Below are 16,219 nucleotides of genomic sequence, written 5' to 3' on the forward strand. Positions count from 1 at the left end.
GAAAGACCTTTCCAACGATGTCTCCCCCATCAAAATTGGCCCAGCCTTTCTCCCGTTATCAGCACACGAATTACGGAGGAGAAGTGAAAATAAAACTACATCTCCCATCATGCCTTGTGCTTACTTCCTGTAAGCTGCTGCCCTCCCTCCCCCTGTTCTATCCCCCCGAGCAAATTATTATATTGTAACGCCCCCATCTCCCTTCCCTATGCATATACCCTCCCCTTCTGCTCATCTCCCCCTCCCCATGCTGCTCCTGTCCAGTGATGAAGCAGCTGCCTCCGCGCTCACTGTAGTGTGGGCACTGGAGAGTGGATAGTGAAAGTAAAAATGGTAAAAAAAAACATAATTGTTTGTCTATAAAACTGTCCTGATAGGGGCCCCTCCATCTTTTTCACAACTACAACTCCAAGCATGCCCAGTTATTTTATATGCTGTTCGGGCATGCTGGGAATTCCAGTGGTGCCTCCAGATGTTGCAAGACTACAAATCCCAGCATGCCCTGTCAGCTTTCTGCTGTATGTGCATGCTTGGAGTTGCAGAGGTGACTCCAGCTGTTGTAAGACTATACATCCAAGCATGCCGTGACAGCTTTCTGCTGTTTGAGTGTATAAAGGAGTCGTAGTTCACCAACACCTCTACTGTATCAGGAGACTCCTGGGAGTTGTAGTTCACCAACACCTCTATTGTATCTCTGTAGTCTCCTGGGAGTTGTAGTTCACCAACACCTCTATTGTACCTCTGTAGTCTCCTGGGTGTTGTAGTTCACCAACACCTCTATTGTATCAGGAGTCTCCTGGGAGTTGTAGTTCACCAACACCTCTATTGTATCTCTGTAGTCTCCTGGGGGTTGTAGTTCACCAACACCTATATTGTATCTCTGTAGTCTCCTGGGAGTTGTAGTTCACCAACACCTATATTGTATCTCTGTAGTCTCCTGGCTGGGAGTTATAGTTCACCAACACCTCTATTGTATCTCTGTAGTCTCCTGGGTGTTGTAGTTCACCAACACCTCTATTGTATCTCAGTAGTCTCCTGGGAGTTGTAGTTCACCAACACCTCTATTGTATCTCTGTAGTTTCCTGGGGGTTGTAGTTCACCAACACCTCTATTGTAACTCTGTAGTCTCCTGGGAGTTGTAGTTCACCAACACCTCTATTGTATCTCTGTAATCTCCTGGGAGTTGTAGTTCATACACCAGTGTTTCCCAACCAGGGTGCCTTCAGATGTTGCAAAACTACTACTCCCAGCATTCCCTGGTTGGGAAACACTGGCATACACACACACATAACAGGGACTACAACTCCCAGCATGTGTCATTCAGTAGTCCCCCTCTCACACACAGAATCATCTCCAGTATGATATTTATTCCCTGTATACACCACCAGCCCGTGCAGTGTAATATGTCTCCTTCACACACACGTCCTCCCCTCCCTGCTCTGTGGTTTGCTCTGTGTTTCCCCCATGAAAACTTGAATCCTCCCGGTGATAAGTGAGGTCCTATGTAGACAGAGCAGAGGAGGGGGGAGGAGCTGTGGACGTCCTCATTCTCCCCCTGCTTGAATCTTACAGATAGGGGCGTTTCTGAGGATGAGCCTATGGCTGCCTCAGAAAGCACCCGCTCATGCATATGCATAAGAGGGAGGACCTGACAGAGGCTAGGGGGGGAGCACAAACACTGCTGGGAGGAAGAGATCTCCGTCCCCAAGATGGCGGCTGCAAGGTAATGAATAGGGGACGGACGCAGGACTACTGGGCTATGCTGGCAACTCTAATATCTCAGAAACTGCTGCATATAGGTAAATAGAACTAATTGACTGAATTGTATAACTTTTGTTTGGGGAACATTTGGGCAGGGATTTTTGACCACTACAGTTGTCCTTTTGCAGGGAGAAAGTGTTCTTATTATTATTACTATATTTCTTAAAGGGGTACTCCACTGTAAAGAATTTTTTTTAAATCAACTGATGCCAGAAAGTTAAACAGATTTGTAAATTACTTCTATTTAAAAATCTTAACCTTTCCAGTACTTATTAGCTGCTGCATGCTACAGAGGAAGTTCTTTTCTTTTTGAATTTCCTTTCTGTCTGACCACAATGCTTTCTGCTGACACCTCTGTCCATGTCAGGAACTTTCCAGAGCAAGATAAGTTTGCTATGGGGATTTGCTTCTACTCTGGACAGTTCCTGACATGGAGGTGTCAGCAGAGAGCAGTGTGGTCAGACAGAAAGGATATTCAAAAAGAAAAGAACTTCCTCAGTAGCATAAAACAGCTGATAAGTACTGGAATGATTAAGGTTTTTAAATAGAAATAATTTATAAATCTGTTAAACTTTTTGGCACCAGTTGATTTAAAAAAATATATATATTTTCCAGCGGGATACCCCTTTAAGGTATTAGTGGGCCCCATTGACATGGATGCAAAAGACACAGGCTCCTATATTGCATCTAAGAAATATACATAAGAAGTACTGTACTACAGATGTAGCAGCCAGCAGAACATTTGTGGTCCTTTATGTCATTTACTATGTCGTATTTGAAGGCAATTAATTAAATTAACTCTGGGTATTTAATGCACCTTGAGGCATTGGGGTCTTTGCCCCATCATTTAGGAGTTAACACATCTTGAGAATCTTGTTTTTCAAGCCCGTAATGATGAGAATGAATGACATTTTCTAGCCAGTGGAATTGACTACGATAAAATATTGTAGCAGCTTTCCACATCTAGAACATCTTTATTGCATGATGTGTATCAAACTATAAAATGTAATTTAGGTCAGCCAGCAGGAGAACATAGTGTGGCAAAAGGAAGATAGAAGATAATATAGACAGATGTCAACAGTATGTGCAACAAAACCAGGTAAACAAGAAGAAAATACACCGGCATTTTTAGCTTGTGTTTTATATACTTCTTAATCCATTAAAGGGGTACTCCCTTGGAAAATGTTTTTTTTTTTTTTTTTTTTAATCAACTGGTGCCAGAAAGTTAATTTGTAAATCTTAATCCTTCCAGTACTTTTTAGGGGCTCTATACTAAAGAGAAATCCAAAAAAGAAATGCATTTCCTCTGATGTCATGAGCACAGTGCTCTCTGCTGACCTCTGCTGTCCATTTTAGGAACTGTCCAGAGCAGTACATGTTTGCTATGGGGATTTTCTCCTACTCCGGACAGTTCCTAAAATGTTCATGACATCAGAGGAAATGCATTTTAATAGAAGTGATTTACAAATCTGTTCCTTTCTGGCACCAGTTGATTTAAAAAAAAGTTTTCCACGGGAGTACCCCTTTAACCTCTTAAGGACCATGGACGTGTATACACGTCCAATGGCCCTTATTCGGTTATGACGCGGGCTCCTGACTTGTGCCCGCGTCATACCGCCTGGCCCCCAGCTGATTCCTGCAGCTGGGGGCCGGCGTTAATAGCCGACATGCGGTGATCAAAGTTGACAGCGGCGTCTAAAGGTGCCTGTATTCAGTCCCTGGAGGTCCAGTGGGGTGGATCGCCCCCCCGCAGCGCGATCGTGGGGGGGGGGGGGCGATCTACTGCTGAGGTAGCCTTTATCATTTGAGCGCAGAGCACACTGATAACTATGGTTCTATACAACCATAGTGATCTGTATGAGGAATCTAATAATTCCTCCTAAAAGTCCCCTAAGGGGACTAAAAGTGTTAAAAAAAAAAGGTTAAAAAAAAAACACATCAACCCCTTCCTTATTAAAAGTTTAAATCACCCCCCTTTTCCCAAATTCCATATAAATAATATATAAACATAATAAAAATAAACATATGAGGTATTGCCGCATGCGTAAATGTCCGAACTATAAAAATATATAATTATTTAAACCGCTCGGTCAATGGTGTACGCACAAAACAATTCCAAAGTCCAAAATAGTGTATTTTTGGTCACTTTTTATATCATGAAAAAATGAATAAAAAGCAATCAAAAAGTCCAACCAATACAAAAATGGTACCGATAAAAACTTCAGATCCCGTCGCAAAAGATTAGCCCTCGTACCGCCCCATACGCAGAAAAATAAAAAAGTTATAGGGATCAGAAGATGACAATTTTAAACGTATACATTTTCCTGCATGTAGTTATAATTTTTTCCAGAAGTACGACAAAATCAAACCTATATAAGTAGGGTATCATTTTAACCGTATGGACCTACAGAATAAAGAGAAGGTGTCATTTTTTACCGAAAAATGTACTGCGTAGAAACGGAAGCCCCCAAAATTTACAAAATGGCATTTTTTCTTCAATTTCGTCGCACAATGATTTTTTTTCCCGTTTTGCCGTAGATTTTTGGGTAAAATGACTGATGTCCCTGCAAAGTAGAATTGGTGGTGCAATAAATAAGCTATGATATGGATTTTTAGGTGCAAAATTGAAGTGGTTATGATTTTTAAAAGGTGAGGAGGAAAAAATGAAAGTGCAAAAATGGAAAAACCCGTTGTCCTTAAGGGGTTAAAGGACTAAGGACACTATGAGAAGATATTTGAATACATCTAGAGATGAGCAAATTTTTTGAAAGATTTGATTTGGCCGATTTGCCGAATTTTCCGAAAAAATTTGGTTCAATACGAATTTATTCACGGCCAATTGCTATTAAAAAGGGAATCTCAATAAGGGTTTAGAACACTTTGCCTTGCAGTAACACGCATAGCGAGTGTGCTGTGTTAGTGAAATAATACCGTTATTCAGTATCACATGCAAATTAGAGGCATCGCTATTAGAATCACTGTCACAGAGTGGCACAATGACAGAGTTTAGAGGTCGCATCAGTATGAGAAGACCATATAGTGGCTGAATGACACAGCGTGGAGGTGGCGGCAGCATGAGGAGACCATATAGTGCCTGAATGACACAACGTGGAGATGGCGGCAGCATGAGGAGACCATATAGTGCCTGAATGACACAACGTGGAGATGGTGGCAGCATGAGGAGACCATATAGTGAATGAATGATAGTAGGGAAATTGTAATAAATCCCAGCACTCACTTATCTTCAAACGATATAGGTTTATTCACGCAAGACGTGTTTCGGTGGTAAGCCTTTTTCAATTGCAAACATATATATCAATGCAGCACATAACACACTTATATATGTAACTTCTGTACAGATAATACATCAGCTGACTATACGTCACCATTACATCATGATTGACAGGTCAGTGTCCATGGAAATCAAAATAAACAGAACTCAAAGGAGGCTCCAGTGCTGCGGAGAAGGTAAATATAAACAGCTAGCCATGTGCTCGTAGTATCCTTTCAGTACGGCCGGCTTTCATTTAATATGTAGACATACTATGTATCTAAAAGAAATAATTTATATCAAAGTCAGCACATCAGGGACAAAATCTATTAGTCAGCAACATAGTATATATTCATACAGTGTTTGTCACAGGTTAATGGCAATTATATAATAAAATAAAAATCATAAAAAAATCATAGAAAACTGCTTAATTCATAGTCTCGATTTAAACCCCGCGGTTCTAATGTATCTAAGCGATGGATCCAGTATGCCTCCCATTTGTGTAAAAACTTTTTGATGTCACCTCCTCTTCTTGGTAATTGAATTTCCTCAATAACCTGATATTTAAGTTGCGCTATTATATGTTGAAAAGTAGGAAAATGTGAAGGGATGGGAAAAAATTGATTTGCACATCGAATAGTGGATTTATGGCAATGAATTTGGTCTCCTATACGTTGGCTGGTCTCGCCAACTTACAGGAGGCCACACGCACATTTTATGAGATAAATAAAAAATGTTGTTTTACATGTAAAAAAGCCTTTGATTGGATTTTTTTTTACCTGTGTGTGGATGTAATATGTGATTGCCTTTGATGATATTATTGCACTGACTGCATTGTAAACATGGAAAAGTACCAGATTTTCGTGATTTCAGAAATTGTTGTTTGGGGGATTTTTCCTGTGGAACCCACATCCGCTCTGATTAATTTGTCCTAAGGTTTGGGGAACGTTTATTACAAATTAATGGGGACTGTCTGAATTCCTCAATGGTAGGATATGATTTTGCAGGTAGTGACCAATGTTCCTGTATAATTCTGTCAATCTTGTGTTGTAAGGGATGGAAAAGTTTTTCAAAGGGTATTCATTTCTGTGTATCAGTATCCCTAACTTTTTCAGTTCTTGCTTCTTTGAGGACCCACTTCGGATATCCTCGTTCAAAAATGTAATTCTGCAATCCACAGCCTGGTGTTGGAGCCAACATGAGGAGACCATATAGTGGCTGAATGACACAGCCTGTAGTTGACGGCAGCAAGTGGAGACCATATAGTGGCTGAATGACACAGCCAGGAGGTGGCGGAAGCATGAGTAGACCATATGGTGGCAGAATGAGACAGCCTGGAGGTAGCATCAGCATGAGGAGAACATATGGTGGCAGTATGAGACAGCCTAGAGCTGGCATCAGCATGAGGAAAACATATGTGTGACGGATCCTAGAGGAGTCACCCCTACCCCTTTGCTATTGCTGCCTGGGCTCCAAGAGTGACTATGGACTATGGAAGAGTGACTGAGCGGAACTCGGACTAGCTTCAGGGGCGGGCATGAGAAAGACAGGGACTTTGATGGACTTTGAAATATCACTATTTCCACAGTTTGTGACCCTCAGTTAATGTTGTCCAGTGACATAAAGTTCCATTTTCATTATCTTATTAAAATACCTTTATTTGCTGTTTTCATGATACATTCTGCACACGGCACTAATTCTTCTCAAGGTACTAATTCTGCACATGGTCCACCTTCTTCACAGGGACCACCTTCTGCACAAGGCACTAATTCTGCACAAGGCACTGTATAGGGAGAGCTAATTACCTTTATTGGATTATCTCCCAGACTTACTGTGACCTGTTTTGTCTTTACTGCACCCCCCCCCTGTGATGTTCCTTCCTATAAAAGGAGACTGATTAAAGAGAGATGGATTTTTATTACTGAAGACTGGTGTTGTCTGGTTCTTAGGGTATGATAATGCAATATTCTCTAGTTCTGCCTAGAGATATTGCCTGTGGCTTGCTGGGGCTTATCATCTGAAAGGAGAAGTCACTCTTGACAGAGGGGGACACCGAGAAGTCCCTGGTCAGTCCGTCACAATTGGTGGCAGCGTTGGGATCGGTATTCTCCAGGATCAACAATGAGACCAGACCAGCTGGGGAAGATACAGCTGTTGGCTTGACCTCGGTCTCAGCAACTTACCCTGGCGTGGAAGAGCTTGTAAGGATGGGGGATTTTAGAAGAGATTAGTTGGTTCCTGGATCTCTTCGGCAAACATCCTTCACGAGAGAGTGTGAATTGGGTCCTTACACAGCTGACACAAGTCCGTATAGCGAAGCTGCAGAATGTCATGGAAGAGATGTCAATGCAAGAGAGAGCCTTAATTTGCTTGCAGATTTGCAAAGTTGTTCTGAAGGAGTCAGTAAGAAGCCAACCACAAGTCCTGTCCACCCCAGTGAACAGGTCCACTTGCGGCTTCACCAGGACCAGATTAAGGCTGCTTGGAGGACAGAGCACTTTAGTATGATGGGGCCCCCCTTCCCCGAAAAAAAAAAACAATGCCGACACAGACACATCCCTAAACCTCAACCCCCCCGTGCATGTTTTCAATTATGACAATTAACAAGCCTTCACAAAGGCATGGGCATTTCAGACTATGCAGCCCATTTTTTGGTGGGGGTCCATCTGCTGGGAACCCCATTAATTACCTCAGTTCCAGTGGCTTTCCACCTACTGAAAATCTACAACTCCCATAATGTCTTGTGAGCCTTAGGCATCATAGAAGTTGTAGTTTTGCAACAGTTGGAAAGCCACAGATTGGGGTACGGTTTCACTCATGATCACCTTGTCAGAAAGAATATACAATGATATAATGGCTCACAGGTGACGTCTTCTCTGTTGTCTACCATTTTCTCCTTCATCAGGTCCAGATGGGGTGGTGGCTTCCAGCTAAATCTTCCTTTGCAGAGTGTGATGCTCAGACATCATTGGTTCCTCACTTTTTCAGCAGATATTTATCCTGTTTATGAAAAAATAATCAATATGAGCCTGTTAGACACTGTGCCCCCTGAATATAACCCCTCCAAACACTAAGCCCCTGAAAATACTGCCACACACTGTTTCTTCCCAGTTTGGCTGAATCCCACCCTCTACTGTCCTCCTCCAGACCCCTTTCTCCCCCAGACCTGTGTCCCCTCAACCAGACCCCTGTTTTCTCCTCCCTGACCCCTCAGTCACCCCCAGACCCTTCAGTCACCTCAAATGCCTTAGTCCTCCTCCAGACCCCTATGTCCCCTCCTCCCCCACCCCTCAGTCAAACCCAGATCTCCAATTCTCCTACAGATCCCTCAGTCGCCTCCCCTCAGATCACTCAGCCACCCCCAGTCCTCCTCAATACCCCTATTTCCCATCCTCCACTGACCCCTCAGTCACCCCCAGACTCCTCAGTCCTCCTACAGATCCCTCAGTCACCTCTAGACCCCTACGTCATCACCCATCCTCCTGCAGACCCCTCTCTTCCCTCCTTCTCCAACCCCTCAGTCCTCTTCCAGAGATCCTCATCACTCCACTGCCCCTTTCTCCAGACTCCTTTGTCCTTTTATTTAGACTCTGTTCCCCACATACTGTTTCCTGAGTCCTGTCCCTGTACTATTATATCACTGTGCATTATCCTTGTTATGTGACGTCATACATACATTTTCATACACACAACATATATACTGTACACATTACATACTGTAAATGCATGCATCATATACACACAACACACATACTGTACACAATACATACTGTACATGCATGCATCATATACACACAACACACATACTGTACGCAATACATACTGCACATGCATTATATACACACAACACACATACTGTACACAGTACATACTGTACATGCATCATATACACACAACACACATATTGTACACAGTACACACTGTACATCACCTTAACACACATACTGTACACATTACATACTGTGCATGCATCACACACACACATACTGTACAAATTACACTGTACATGCATGCATTATATACACACGCAACATACTGTACACATTACATACTGTACATGCATTATATACACACAACACACATACTGCACACATTACATACAGTACATGCATTACATACACACACACACAGCACACACTACATACTGTACATGCATTATATACACACTGCTCACACACTGCACACATTACATACTGTACATGCATTATATACACAAAGCACACATACTGCACACATTACATACTGTACATGCATTATATACACACAGCACACATACTGCACACATTACATACTGTACATGCATCACACACACAGCACACACTACATACTGTACATGCATTACATACACACAACACACATACTACACACATTACATACTGTACATGCATTATATACACATACAGCGCACACTACATACTGTACATGCATTATATACACACAGCACACATACTGCACACATTACATGCTGCACATGCATCATATACACACAACACACATACTGTACACAGTACACACTGTACATCACCACAACACACATACTGTACACATTACATACTGTACATGCATCATACACACACATACTGTACAAATTACATACTGTACATGCATGCATTATATACACACGCAACATACTGTACACATTACATACTGTACATGCATTATATACATACAACACACATACTGCACACATTACATACTGTACATGCATTACATACACACTGCGCACATACTGCACACATTACATACTGTACATGCATTATATACACACAGCACACATACTGCACACATTACATACTGTACATGCATTACACACACAGCACACCTTACATACTGTACATGTATTATATACACACATCACACATACTGCACACATTACATACTGTACATGCATTACACACACAGCACACACTACATACTGTACATGCATTACATACACACATACTAAACACATGACATACTGTACATGCATTATATACACATACAGCACACACTACATACTGTACATGCATTATATACACACAGCACACATACTGCACACATTACATGCTGTACATGCAGTATACACAAACAGCACACGTTACATACTGTACATGCATGCTTCATACACAAATATAGAACAGACTAGTGTTTCCCAACCAGTGAGCCTCCAGCTGTTGCAAAACTACAGCTCCCAGCATTCCCAGATAGACTTTGGCTGTCCAGGCATGCTGGGAGCTGTAGTTTTGCAACAACTGGGGGCACACTGGTATAGATACACACACAGCACACACTACATACTGTACATGCATTATATACACACTGCGCACATACTGCACACATTACATACTGTACATGCATTATATACACACAGCACACATACTGCACACATTACATACTGTACATGCATTACACACACACAGCACACCTTACATACTGTACATGCATTATATACACACATCACACATACTGCACACATTACATACTGTACATGCATTACACACACAGCACACACTACATACTGTACATGCATTACATACACACAACACACATACTAAACACATTACATACTGTACATGCATTATATACACATACAGCACACACTACATACTGTACATGCATTATATACACACAGCACACATACTGCACACATTACATGCTGTACATGCAGTATACACAAACAGCACACGTTACATACTGTACATGCATGCTTCATACACAAATATAGAACAGACTAGTGTTTCCCAACCAGTGAGCCTCCAACTGTTACAAAACTACAGCTCCCAGCATTCCCAGATAGACTTTGGCTGACCAGGCATGCTGGGAGCTGTAGTTTTGCAACAACTGGGGGCACACTGGTATAGATACACACATGCACTTTATATAGTCATCCACAGTAGTAACACACACACAGGCACAGTACATAGACATGCACATATGTACACACACTTATATATCCGCACACACATGCTTATACACATATATACATGCAGGGACACCTACTTTAGTTAGGCCCCATGTTGTACTGCCTCTGTGGTGCTCTCATTTCCTCACAGCCAGCTCTGTGCTCCCCTCCCTCCTCCTGCTCAGACGCGATGAGTCCGGGGCCGAGGGAAGATACCAAGTGCAGGGGGGAGGGGAGGGCGTGATTGTAGTTTGGTGAAAAGAACTCCAAAGCTGCAAAGGAATTATTTTATTTTTTTTAAATGTCAGACATCCGGGGGCCCTCTTGTTTGACTGGGAGCCCGGGACCCCGAGCACGAGCTCCATAAGCACCATTGTTAATCCGGCCTGGGCTTCACTACCTCAGAGATCAACCCACAGGCAGCAAAATGGCTGAGTTGCACAGATTGGTGCAGCAAGAAATGGAGCTTGAGGCTCATTACCGTGCACTGTACTGGTGGGCAAGCTGCAGGAGCCAAGCACAGCCTTATTCTCCGGAAGGGACAGACTTCAGCTGGCCTGGTCTATTGCGGGACGCATACGAGGAGCGGTATGACTTTGGCTGTACCGAGGAATACAGGCTCTGGGACCTCCAGGACAAGTGGAGAGAGATGCTGCCACAATCCGTGGTACCTAACCTGGAACCGGATCTATCTTGGCTGACATACCAGGAGTGGTACCTCGAAGAAGACTACTTGCCCTTGTTTGAGGGTGATTTCTATGGTCCCAAACCATGTACAGAGGAGAAAAATGGCACAGACGAGACCACTGATCTCTGTTCTCCTATTCCCCTGGATTTCACACCTTACTGCGATGTTCCGGTCAGGACACCCGGTGGAAGCACCGGCATCAGGGCTGAGTTCTACTACACTCTCCAGCATCAGACACTGCTGGCAACTCTGCAGATACAGAGGGACCGTGATCCCTGTACTGGTCCACCCTGGATAGCAGGCAGTCGGCCTGGATCCCCAGAGGCTGTTTAATGATACAGTAGCAAGTACAGTCGGTGCGACTCCCCAGATGGAGAATTCCATGTCAGGAGATGGAGTGGTCGCCTCATCTTGCCAGCAGCAGACGTTGCAACTGGGTGAGGAGGCAGTCAACCTTTCTCTTCACCTAGTACAGGGGCTGGCACAGTTGGTGCGGCTCCCCAGTGGCAGGTATTGCAACCAGGTGTGGAGGCAGTCAGCCTCCTGCCCCTCCGACCGCCGACGCATGGAGGCTTTGTTTTGGGAATGTAGTTTGGAAGGGGCTCTGAAGCTAGCCTCCTTCCCATGGAGTATGGGCTGGGTAAGGTCTTTCCCATCCCCTGGCTGGGGAGGGGGGTAAGTGGAAACGTTTTTTTGAGGAAAGCCTCAGTGAGCTTCATGCAGGGTTTGCTGGTACTGGATTACATTGTTGCACACCCCTAACTGAGAGGAGGACCAGGACAACTGGTACTGGTGATTGCGGCATGGAGCATGTGGTGGCAGAATGAGACAGCTTGGAGCTGGCATCAGCATGAGGAGAACATATGGTGGCAGAATGAGACAGCCTGGAGCTAGCATCAGCATGAGGAGAACATATGGTGGTAATATGAGACAGCCTGGAGCTGACATCAGCATGAGGAGAACATTTGGTGGCAGAATGAGACCACCTGGAGCTGGCATCAGCAAGAGGAGAACATCTGGTGGCAGAATGAGACAGCCTGGAGCTAGCATCAACATGAGGAGAGCATATGGTGGCAGAATGAGACAGCCTGATAGAAGGACTAGAGCTAGCATCAGCAGCATCAGGAGTCCTGAAAGTGACATGGTGACAGAGTGGAGTGGTGAGTGGCAATACCAATAACCGGTGACGAAGGTGGGTATGAAAAGGAGAACTTGGCATCAGATGTGTGGCATCAGGCGATCAAGCAGGATCAGAATAGCTGAGGCAGGTAGGCAGAAGAAAATGGTGAAAGTGTAAATGTGCACAAGTAAGTTTTGAGGATATGCATTACGTAAAACTTACCTTTTAATAATATTCTTAGGATAAAATATATGTACCCAATTTTTTTTTTTTATTTAACAAAAGGAAAGGTGTGCAAAAAACACCATGTGCCACCTATGCCACCAACTATTGATGTGATGAAAATACCTCTAAAAAGGTGGAAGGAAGCAACGTATGTTCCATTGTAACTGGTGGGGGTAAAAACTTCCCCTGTAAGGCTCTACTCTGGCACTATTAGTTCCCTTCATGGCAAGTGTTACTCGCCCTAAAAAGGGCGGTTGCACACAGGAACCTCTCTCTATTTCCACCTACAAACACTGCCATTTCCCAGGGTTTTAGGTGGAAATAGGGAGAGGTTCCTGTGTGGAGCTGCTCTTTTTAAGACAAATAACACTTTCCTCGAAAAGGTGGAAGGGAACAACGTACTGTATTGTCCATTGTAGCAGGTAGGGGTAAAAACTTCCCCTGTAAGACCCTACTCTCGCCCCATTAGTTCCCTTCTTGGCAAGTGTTACTAGCCCTAAAAAAAGGGTGGGCCCACACAGGAAACTCTCCCTATTTCCACCTAAAAATCCTGGAAAAGGGCAGTGTTTGTAGGTGAAAATAGGGAGAGGTTCCTGTGTGGGGCTGCCCTTTTTAGTGCGAGTAACACTTGCCAAGATGGGAATTAATAATGCAAGAGTAGGGCCTTACAGGGGAAGTTTTTACCCCCACTGGTTACAGTGGACCATCCATTGTTCCTTTCCATCCTTTTTCTTAGACACCAAAAAAAATTGGGGTCCATATATTTTATCTTAAGAAAAGTTAAGTTTTAGCTACTGTATATCCTCAATACCTTTTTGTGGTCTGATGCATAGGAATTTCTGCAACTGGGGAGCAGCATCTTAAATATGTTTAGCACTATCTATGTTTGTGAAGTGTTGGAGTGGCACCATGGTCAATCTACTCTCATGTACCAGGCATTGGTGGGTGGAAATCCTGGCTGATCCATGCCTGATTCATCTTCACAAAGGTCAGTCTCTCCACATTTTTTGTGGACAGTCGAGTTCTCATTGGGGTTACTATGGCCCCCACTGCAATAAACACCCGCTCTGATGGCACACTACTGGCCAGGCAGGACAGCTTTTCCAGGGCAAACTCTGCTAGTTGCAGCCATAAATCAAGTTTGGCTGTCCAGAAGTCCAACGGATCTTCAAAGTGTGTTGGCAGGGTCAGGTCAAGGTATGCCACCACCTGCTGGTTCAGGTCCTGCTCCAGGTCTACCTGCTGCTGATGAGTTGCTTCACTATGCGGGTGAAGAAAACTACTAATCAGCGACTATGGAGCAGTACCAGCTCCATGCTGCTGATGGAGCTGGTATTGCTCCTGCCACCCCACTCCTCGCCAGCAGCCATGGCAGTGGAAGGTGAGCGCAGAGGGACCCTGAGTAAGACCTGCGAGAGAATGGACGATGGCACAGATACTCATCTGCCAACTGACTACGTAGGATGTCTCTGTAGTAGGTCAGTTTGTCCTCCCTCTCAGTGGGTGTAAAAAAGGCCCCCATTTTGTGGTGGTAGCGAGGGTCCAATAAGGTGGAGAGCCAGAAGTCATCCCGCTGCCGAATGGTGACAATTCGGCGGTCACTACGCAAGCAAGTAAGCATGCATCATGTCTTTTGTGCAAGTGACTGGGAGTAACTCCCTGCCTCCATCTCCACTCCATTCTGCCATGGTGTGTCTGTGTTCTCTGTCTCGTCTTCTCGTTTTCGTGGAGTAAGCCATGATTTGATTTCTTGATGAATGACTTTAGCAGTTCCTCCCCTGTGTGACTCCGTTCGCCAAGGCAAACCATGTGAAGAACAGCGTGACACCGCCGTGCCCTGCACACATGGTATGCTGGAGGGGCAATGAGACTTGTTCATACAGTGGAGGCTGAGGACACAGTGGAGGATGAGGAGTTGGAGTCGCACACTGTCAAAGGACCAATGGCCTGACAGCGTGGAGGAGGAAGCTGCGTGACCTGTCCAAGTTGCTGTTGTGGCTGTGCAGGAACCACATTTGCCCAGTGGGCCGTAAAGAACATGTATTGTCCATGACCGTAGTTACAGCTCTACACATCGGCGTTGCTGTGCACTTTTGCCCACCTTCTGTTCCACAAAATTGGGCAGGGCTGGTACTGCCTTTTTCGCTAAAAAATGACGGCTTGGGACTCTCCACCTCGGCTCGGTACAAGAAATCAGTTCTCTTAAAGGTGCAGAGTCCACCACTTGAAAAGGGAGGGACTGCAAGTAACAGCAACTTGGACAGACGCACATTCAGCTTCTGTGCTGTTGGATGAGTAGGCGCATATTGTTGTTTCTTGGACATGGCTTCACCGATGAATTGCTGGCAGAATAACTGACTCGAAGTAGGAGGAGCAGGAGCATCTGCCAGGATGGGTATGACAGACAGCTCCCTTTGGTTGAGGTGGTGGAGCCTTGGCTGGCTTAAACAGGGAATTGCATGCCACTGTATGCAGCAGGCTGGACCACCGCATCGGAGTCACAGTTCTCCCAGGCCACTTTATGGTGACACTGCATATGTTGACGCAGGGCCGTGGTGCCAACAATGGGACCCTGGCCACGCTTCACCTTCTGCCGACACATCTTGTATGTCACCAGGTTAAAATCCTGATGCTTGATGAAAAACTGCCACACCGCCGAGTACCTGATTTTCCCAACAAGAGTCTGCACTGATTGACTGCTACTGTCACTGACTCCAGGAAGCCCTATTCCACTACCTCTTGGGAAGGTAGGCTGCCGCAAAGAAGGTGGTCTACACTGGGCACGTTTCGCTGAAGACTTCCCACTTCTGCCACCATGCTAACTGCCAATCTTGCTGGCTCAGCTGCTGCCTCATGGGCAACGTGCAACCCTCTTTTCCTGATGATGACGAAGCCCCTTCTGCACCCGGCTCCCAAGTGCAATCGGCTTAATCAACATCGAGTTGTGTCTGCATGTCTGCATGTCACTGATGTCCTCCTCAGGTTCCTCAACAGTATCTGCTTAAGGAGCCTAAACGCTCGCACCACCTCCCACGCCACTCTCCTCATCACTACTTGCCTACCTAGCGGAGAAAGCGTCGGATGTCTCCTCCTCTTCTTGGCAGTAGTTGCTGACTGTCCTCTAGTAGATCGTTTTCACTAAATAGTGTAGCTGAACCCTCAGCATACAATTCTTTTGTGGGGGAGGGAAAAGCATAGGACAGAGGAAATGGGAGGACAGGGACTGCTCACAGGCCATGTCAACTGAGGGTTGTGTCTGAGGAACCCACCGAC

At 44.7% G+C, this 16,219-nt stretch overlaps 2 long non-coding RNA genes across 2 annotated transcripts in view; one reads left to right on the forward strand and one right to left on the reverse strand.

Moving 5' to 3' along the window:
• LOC130282232 (uncharacterized) overlaps nucleotides 1-16,219 on the forward strand; it is a 183,682-nt gene that overhangs the window by 110,174 nt on the left and 57,289 nt on the right. The window lies entirely within an intron of this gene.
• Nucleotides 5,045-11,125, reverse strand: LOC130282231 (uncharacterized). Its single transcript, XR_008846292.1, has 3 exons — nucleotides 11,012-11,125; nucleotides 7,895-8,032; nucleotides 5,045-5,312 (listed from the first exon to the last, which is right to left on the reverse strand). It is a non-coding gene; the product is annotated as an uncharacterized LOC130282231 (long non-coding RNA).

The sequence above is a fragment of the Hyla sarda genome, chromosome 7 (assembly GCF_029499605.1).
Source record: "Hyla sarda isolate aHylSar1 chromosome 7, aHylSar1.hap1, whole genome shotgun sequence".
In the NCBI taxonomy this organism is placed as follows: domain Eukaryota; kingdom Metazoa; phylum Chordata; class Amphibia; order Anura; family Hylidae; genus Hyla; species Hyla sarda.